Raw genomic sequence first — 8,628 nt, 5'->3', positions numbered from 1 at the left:
AGTAGTCTTGTGATTGGAAATTACATCACTTCGTGGCGTTAGTATGCATTCCTGGAGATTGTCAGATTTAGGTGGCTTGTGAAATAAAAAAATAAGTGTTTAAAGCCCAATTTAAACATTATATGGTACAAAATAATAGCATGAAACCAGCTCACCCATTTATGCGAATATGGCTTTGCTGCTGCCGAACCACCGCACACTACTCTATCAAAGTTTCTAATGGTAAACGATTGCAAAAAATATTACATCAGTTTGATTTCAGTAGAGATTTTGTATCATTGCTTTAATCCTATTTGAATACCGCTCTCAAATTGTAAGTGGATGTTAAACGAAATCATTCAAACATGATCAGTGGAGGATTGTGACACTTAAAACTTATTACAGGAATGTTGACAGTTTCGATGAAAAGCATCCTTTTCAAATCCCTTTTGATACCTCACTTATCATATAGATTGGAATTAATATTAAACGCTTCTGTAGCTGCATATAATTGTTTGAGATGTGTCTAGATACTCTAGTACTACTAGTAGCACTCGTGTCCTGAATAAAGGTAGCCAATATCAGTGGAGCACGCTTAATTTTTTTAGCACTAATATATGTGTAACCCTAATAGACCTAATCCGTGGCGCTCAACGAGTGACTAAGACTTACATAGATCGAAAATCAGCTCGTGCAACCACTTACGCGAATATTTTGCAATAATTTCGGCATGGGAACCACGTTTGGTTTACAAATCACCTTGGAATACCAAAACATGTTGGTATTTGACAAAAATTGACGGCAAACATGCCTAAAGGTCCAATCTGCAAAAGAGAGGCTCTCTTTGTTCTGATTCTCATTAAATTATCACGATGTCACATTTTTACAATTTGTTATGTGTAGATCAAAAAAGGGTTGCTTTATCTACCTTCTGACATGAGAAAAATCCAAATTCATAAATACAAGTACGTTGTAATCAAAATAGAGGAGACTTAAAGAGAGTCTCTCATCTGCAGATAACCCCTATAGGCATGTTTGTCGTCAAATGGGAGCGTACGAGTAATTTTGAAATTTGTGTAAATGTTAATCGTTCAATGAATGCCATGCAAAAGTGTGAACATTGGTTCTCCGTGAGGAGTAGTGGCTGGCCCATATAGCCACAGCTGTAAGGGCGTGGGTAGGGTATCCAGCAAGACCACGCTGGGTGTGAAGAGTTCGATTTCCGGTGGGTCCAGGAACTTTGCATAAAGGAAATTTTCTTGCCTTCCTTGGGCATAGAGTATCTTCGTGCCTGCTGTACGATGCACACATGCAAAATGGTCATTGGCAGCGGCAGCTCTCAGTTAATAACTTAAGCTGAGAAGCTGGATTTGACCCAGTGGGGACGTTACGTCAAGACGAAGAATTAGTATGGGAGTGAAGAGTATGGCTGTATACCACAGAGCGGCGAAATTGCGCACCAAACACCACCTGTAACATATTCATTTGACATACACTTCATTTTCAAAACTATAACTGAGTTTGTTATAATGTTGATATAAAGATGATCGACATGAATTTATTTTGATTATAACTGATCTTGTTATAATTCTGATATAATTATATCAGGTTTTCAGATCAATTCTGTCAAATATATCTAAATATAACAAACGTTGATATATATATCAACCGTTGATATAATTTTGTTACATTTTTGTTATGCCTTTCTGATCGGGAAGTTCTCATAGACTTTTTATTAAAAAAGAGTTTATTTCTCAATTACACTTAAAAACAATTCGTAGCAAATAAATAACAATAAATATTATTGTTGCCTGGATCCTGTTTGTATAATCAATTACAAAATCACTTGACATATTTTTTTATAGTTTTCGTTTTAAATTTGAGTACAGTAGATGTTTCGGTTATCGAATGTTATTTGCTAAAACTTCAACGACTGACAGACGTCAAGCCGTATTGGCAAAGGAAGCTCTCAATGAATAAAAGAGGAAGTACTTATAGAAAACGCCTTTGAAAAACCAAAGAATTCATATTTCTCGGTAACATTTTTCCCAGCATTTACAGATACTAATGGATTGAATTGTGAACGATTTATGGTATGGATCATACGACCTGAGGTCTGACTTGTGATATTGTGCAGTTATTTGAAAAGATTGAAGATAGATCTTATCACCAGCTGCCAAGCAATAGATACCAGACAGACATCAGAGTGATTGATTCTTATCATAAAATGTGCATATCATTCTGGCGGTCGTTAGTGCTCGTAAATGCTGGATATAAATGTTAGCGGGAAATATAAATTCTATAGATTTTCAAAAGCGAAAACGGCTTACAAATAACAACAAATATTATTGTACTTTTATTGTAACAACGATTCATTTGACGCCATTCAATTAATTGTATCTGTATTGTTAGAACAATGAAAAAACATTAAGATATATTGTTTTCTTTTGAAAATTGCCCTAAAAATGTCTCATAAAAACACAATACATTCTATTGTTTTTCGCGAAAAAGTGTATGAAAATTTTCTCAAAATGTTATGGTTAAGATACATAACGACCACCATTTTTTATTGTAAAAGTGCCATTTACCATTCGCCGAATGGTATAGTACAATAGGGGTGATTGTGAGTGTGCCGTGTAAATTACAATACGTTTAATGGTGAATATTTTTCGAAAAAATGGTGTTGTAACAATAAAATTTATCGTATTTTTATGATATTTTTTATCAGGGATTGCACTGCTTTAGTGGTGCAAATGTTTAAAGTTATGGAGAATTTTCAATTTTTTATTTAGCTAATTGCATTTTATGTGGTGCAGTTTGATAATACTTATGGAGCATTTGTCTATTTTCTATGGTGCAATTTCAATTTTTTTATGGTGCAATTTAATTTTTCTATGGAGCAATATTCAATTTTCTATGGGTACAATTTTAATTTTTTATGGAGCATTTTCATTTTTCCATGAAGCATTTGTATTTCATTATGGAGCATTTCAGTATTATTTATTGGTGCAAAAGTGCACTTTTGATGAGAAAATTTTATGTTTTACCGGTACATTTTTTATAGAGTATGGAACGTTTTCAATTATTTATGGGTAACATTGCACATTTTCATGGAACATATGTTCATTCTTTATGGAGCGTTTTTTGATATTCTATGGAGCGTTTGCAATTTGTTATGGTTGCAATAACCTTTTGCCTATACCTAACTCGAAAGAACAGCCTATGATTCAAAGAAGGAAAAATCTTTAATAAAATATTGACAGATTTAACGCCAACTCATCCCTGAATATCAAAACTAGAAAGAATAGCCTATGATTAAAAGAAGGAAATATTTCTGATGATCATATTGGTAGTTGGAATGTCAAAAACTTCCTCTGAATTCTTTTGAGCATAATTCGGCCAAACGGCTTTCGGCCAAACGACCATTCGGCCAAATGACATTCGGCCAAATGGCGTTCGGCCAAACGGCATTCGGCCAAACGGCATTCGGCCAAATGGCCGGACACCCTAGGAAGTAATGTCATGATAAACGGGGTTACGGCGGCGTAAAGGCGGTGGGAGAATTCACATACCTTGAATCCTTACTGACGGCTGATTAGTTGTGAAATACGAAGATGCATAATTAGTGGAGGAAAACAAAATAGTGGACATTGTGGCTACTACGGGCTCCAGAAGAAACTGCGGTCGCAAAAGATTCACCTCCGCACCAAATGTACCATGCACAAAACACTAAGAAGACCGGTGGTCCTCTACAGACACTGCAGTTAGAGTTTTCAAGCGATGCGTGCTGAGCAGGCCTGCAAAATATCAGTGTCAGTGCCTGTTTCAGCCGAAAATGAATGACTGCGGTGGTCGTTTACAGTTCCTCGATGTGAGAACTGACAGAGTCCGAGAGCTCCATTCGTGAGCGATCCAACAAGGTCAATTCCCAATCATCCACACACACGCAGAAAAATGGCGCTTGTTTAAAACAATAAAACGCATGGTTGATTTTCAAACTGAGAATTTACTTATTCCAAAGTTATATTTAATTGTTTTCATTTAGAGTTTATCGATAAAAACAACCGATTACCATCATTTCATATAATGTCAAAAATTTCATTTGTTTCAACAAAATAAAAACCATAAACATGGTCCGAAACTTGGTCCGAAAGCACTCACACACCTATAAAATGCTTACCCCAACATCGCCACAACGAAGAAGGTGCAGCAAATCCATCACGCCAACTTCCAAGTGCAGCTTTGGCCGTGATGGATAACGCGCAGGTACTCACGACAGCATCCACAAAAAGTTGATCGGCTTCGCCTTTTTTGTCTTTTTTTAGTCGTTCTCCTCCCCATCCGCTCACCGACGGTCTAAAAATAGACTTCCGAGCTGCCGCAGGAGCTGCCGTCACCAACACAATCACAATCCGGCTTTGTTAGTCACAAAAGTGCAGTCGTTTAAAACAATCTGTTATTTTATGTTGAAACTACCAAATCTCTGTTTGTTCTAACAAACTGTCAAAAATTTCGTCAAATGAAAACATTTGTATTATCAAACAAGTTGCAACAGTTCAGTTTAAACTAGAAATCAGTTTGTCGCTATAGTAAACTGAAAAATCGGTTGATTTGAACTAGAATTTAATTATGTTTACAATTTATTTTTCTGCGTGCACTACTCATGCTGAAAGGCCATTCGTCTCAAGCGGTGGCTTGTGATAGTGAGTGCCCTATACGCTACCACGGGTGAAAACACTCAACTACAGAAAATTGAATGGAAATTTAGCCCTGTCAGCTCTCGCTTTCAGCACGCTGCGTGCGAGTGTGAGTACCTATTTCATTTCGCTCCCGTGATGCTGATCGGAAAGCAACATTGACAGGAAAACCAAAACGGAGAAAATGAAAAAAGCAAAATATCGCTATCAAAAAGGCCTGTCGAAAAATTGCAACACTGGTGCTGAGAACGACCTTCGACGGTGAGCAGGAGAATGATGTGTGGCGAGACGGATGAACCTCGAGCTCACTGCACTCTTCAGCGAACCCAGCATCCAGAAGGTGGCCAAAGCCGGCAGTATGCGGTGGACAGGGCATGTTGCCTTCGGTTGGCACAAGAAGGCGTGGAGCGCAGCGAACAGGATGCATGTACCAAGTTGAACGTCATTTGGCCAGCTTCGGGCGTGCACGAGTATAGAGTGCGGCAGTTGCAAATCGAGTAGTGTGGCGTATTATTGTTGATTATGAGTTATCTTTAGAGGCAGCTATCTCTTCTAGAATCTGGAAACCTTGGTAGTATTGTTAGAAGTGTAAACCAAATTCGTAAAAACTTAACTAGTGTTTGAACGATCGAAATACATAGGGAAGTGGAACCATCTCGGCAGGGGTCCTATTTTGGGCACTTTTCTGCTATAACTCAGTCAATTCTGAATAAATTGACACAATTTTTGGAACGCGATGAGATACGTATAGTATCTAGCCGAGTACAAAATTTCAAGTCAATTGGTTTGAAATTGACTGAGTTATAGCGAAGAGTGCCCAAAATACCGGCCGCTGCCCAAGTGGTTCGCTACCCTATATGGTGAGTCTTGATGAGCAGTAAAACGATGAAAATTTTGAACAATGTTTAGTATCCCATCAAAATTCTTGCAAAAAAAAAACCTTCAAAACCTAACAAAAGAATGGTCAAAACAATCCAAACGTGGATCGATCCCTATTTTATCAGCAGCGTCCAATCCTCTTCACATTCTCTTCATCACAGCACACTACCATCGCAAAGAACACAACACAGCAGTAGTGTGTGAGCATGGTGAAGTGATCGATGGCAAGCACAACTGCTGTGCAACCAAACCAAGCCCGAGTAGCTACAGTCAGAAAGAGAGCACGCAACGACAGACGGCCGAAGGATTTCGATCGAGCAAAAGAGCTGCCATGCTGGGCTCTTTCGGTTAAAGGGGCCCCCGCATCAGACGGCATTGCTTGCAGGCAGGGTCTGGCGGCGGGCGATCTTCGGCGACGGCGTGCGCGGCGCTGGCGACGAGCGAGGCGGGTATAAATGATTTATTTTAAAAGCGCTACGCTTTCCAGCCCCGCGATCAGTTGCACTTGTGATGTCGACGAGGTAGCAAATAGCCGTTCGAAGTTGACTCGTTGGTGTGTTGGAGTTTGAGGAAGAAGTTTTGTATAGGAAGTTCGGGAGGTACAAGATAGCACAGACAGCGAGAGAGAGGGAGGTCCAAGTGCGTCGAGACGATTCCCAAGGGGACAGCCCCGCAAAAAGGAGAAACTACTGGACTGTGTTGTTTTTTGTTTTTCGAAGTTTCGAACGCCAAGGGTTTGCCAAGGCTAGTGTCTCGCACCGCCAAGGACAGCCAAAACCGAGATCGAGCATTGTAGGTATTCGTCGAAGCGCAGAGATCCAGACGAATAGCATCACGTAGATGCTACTGAAAACAAAAAATAAAACAAGTCAGTGTCCTTTGAGCGTCGGTGACTGCCGCGAGGAGGAACGAATCGTGTAAACTGCATCAGAAGAAACTACCGAAGAAGGAACGGAGGGAAGAAATATGTTTTGAGTGATTTCAGTCCAAGCAAGCCACGCGTATACGATCACGAAGTCTGTAGATTAAGTGTGTAGAACCGAGTAGAAACCACATAGCAACAACGAAGCAAACGCAGTGTGATAGTTGTTCTTGCTCAACCAAAACTGTGATTCTGGTTTGGTTGTAACTAAATTTAGAAACAAAAAATAAACAGGAAAAACACAAGAAGCAAGTGGTTGTTGTAATAACTGTTTACAAAATTCCCAAGCCTACTGTGAGCGTTGGCATAGTTGTTTTCATGGGCTGCTGTGGTGCGCATAGGCTGAGACGAGGCGTTGCCGCTTATCACGAAGACTCTTGGTAGACGACGACTGCAACCGCGCAAGGAAAGAGGGACACCCGCGAGCCCTTTCCACCGCCGACAAGTAGTGTACTTTGTGTTGTTTTCGGAATTGTTCGCTTCCCACACAACACGGGCTATTAATAACTGGTACTGGCTTGATTTGTGTTGACCCTTGAACCCCCGCTTGAACAAGTGACTGCCACGCCGATCGTGTTTTGAATGTGTACTTTGGAACTCTACTGGATCGATTTCATTTTCATCTTTAACAAAAATTGCTCCAAATCGACGGTCGGGACGACGACGTATCGCTGGAACACTTTACTGTGCTGCCGACTGATTAACGAAGGAATACGTCAAGGTAGGTGCAACTGATCGTATATAAGGGTGTTAGTAAAGATTGATTTGGGTCTTAATTGGAGGGTTATTGAGGTCGACATGGGCGTTTCTTGGATCAAGGACTGGATCAAGGTTTTCAGTTGCATGAAAATAGATAAGTATATCGTTTTTTTTTCGCTATCTATATTACTATTATTCAGAGGCGATTCCCTAACCTCAAATCTACCTGTTCAACGGACGTAAATTCTTGAATTTTCTCATCATATTGGCTTGTAATTTGTAGAAAATTTTGAACATAGTCGTTTTCGTCCATTTTCAATTTGATTCTGATCATAACTTCTCCGCAAATGCAAGTTTTAGGGTCGTTGAACAGGTAAAAAGTGAGGTTACGAGACGCCACTGCTATTATTCTGCATCATACCCCATTAACGATACATAATACCTACGCAGTTTCCATGTCTAGCTTGGTCTGCTATAACATGATGCCTCAGTGGTCTTATAATCAATCCATCTGATTTTGAAAGATAATTTGATTATTTGAACACTGTCCACACGCCAAACATCAGCTCCGTTGAGTGTAAAACAGTTATGGAAGTATCTGCAATAATCAGTACCTATGCACTAGAAAATAGTTCAAAAACATTGCTACGGATCACTGAAACAAATGTCAACCATCGCGCAACAAGAATGACAATGTCGCAACCTGCATTTGTTGCGACAATCTACCCAATGCGACATAGGTTTGTCCCAACTTGAACAGAATAGGATAAAAATCGTACCTCACGAGATTAGAGATTTTTAAGCCGTGCATTGCGACTTTCTAGGGGGAACTTCAAGTCGATGAACACTGCAATGCTACTGAAGATCTACCATCAAACAGTTTCGATTTTGGATTAGTAATAATCGATTATTCGCGAGTTGAAAAGTACGCAACAAATTCAGCTTCTATTTTGTCACCAACAAACATTTTCGAGATAATGTCATTATCTGGTAAAAGTTGGGACAAAGAGTAATCGCCGCACCTTCTTTGTTGGTTGTTTTGTGCCTCTTTTTTCCGATAATTCTCTTCTTTGCTACGGATATGTTAAAAACACTAAATCGCTTGTCAGAGAATATCTTGTCATGAAAACCCGTGTAGTAGATCTGGCTGTAGCTGTGAGAGAATACAACACCCATCAATGAATTTGGCTCGAAAACTACCTCGACCTTGTTGAAGTTGTATCTTTTGAAATTAGTGAAAATATTGCCTAAATTTAAGACACAAAATTTCAAAAAGAATTGTTGCACTATCAACATTTGTTGAAAATGCCATTGAATTTTCGTATTCTGGGGCTGTCCATAAACCACGTGGTCATTTTTTAGGGACTTTTCAAACCCCCCCCCCCCCCCCCACCCCCCGTGGTCATTAGTCCATACAGAAATTTTTATTTGTCCATACAAAATGGTCATTGG

At 39.6% G+C, this 8,628-nt stretch overlaps 1 protein-coding gene across 1 annotated transcript in view; it reads left to right on the top strand.

Moving 5' to 3' along the window:
• Positions 1-5,871: 5,871 nt before the first annotated feature.
• Positions 5,872-8,628, top strand: part of LOC109403183 (LIRP) — a 60,643-nt gene continuing 57,886 nt past the window's right edge. The window contains exon 1 of the mRNA XM_019675941.4: positions 5,872-7,198. The gene's annotated coding sequence lies outside the window, so the exon portion shown is untranslated. The remainder of the gene's footprint in view (positions 7,199-8,628) is intronic.

This window comes from Aedes albopictus, chromosome 3 (assembly GCF_035046485.1).
Source record: "Aedes albopictus strain Foshan chromosome 3, AalbF5, whole genome shotgun sequence".
NCBI lineage: Eukaryota > Metazoa > Arthropoda > Insecta > Diptera > Culicidae > Aedes > Aedes albopictus.
This window is presented reverse-complemented; position numbering and strand designations above follow the sequence as displayed.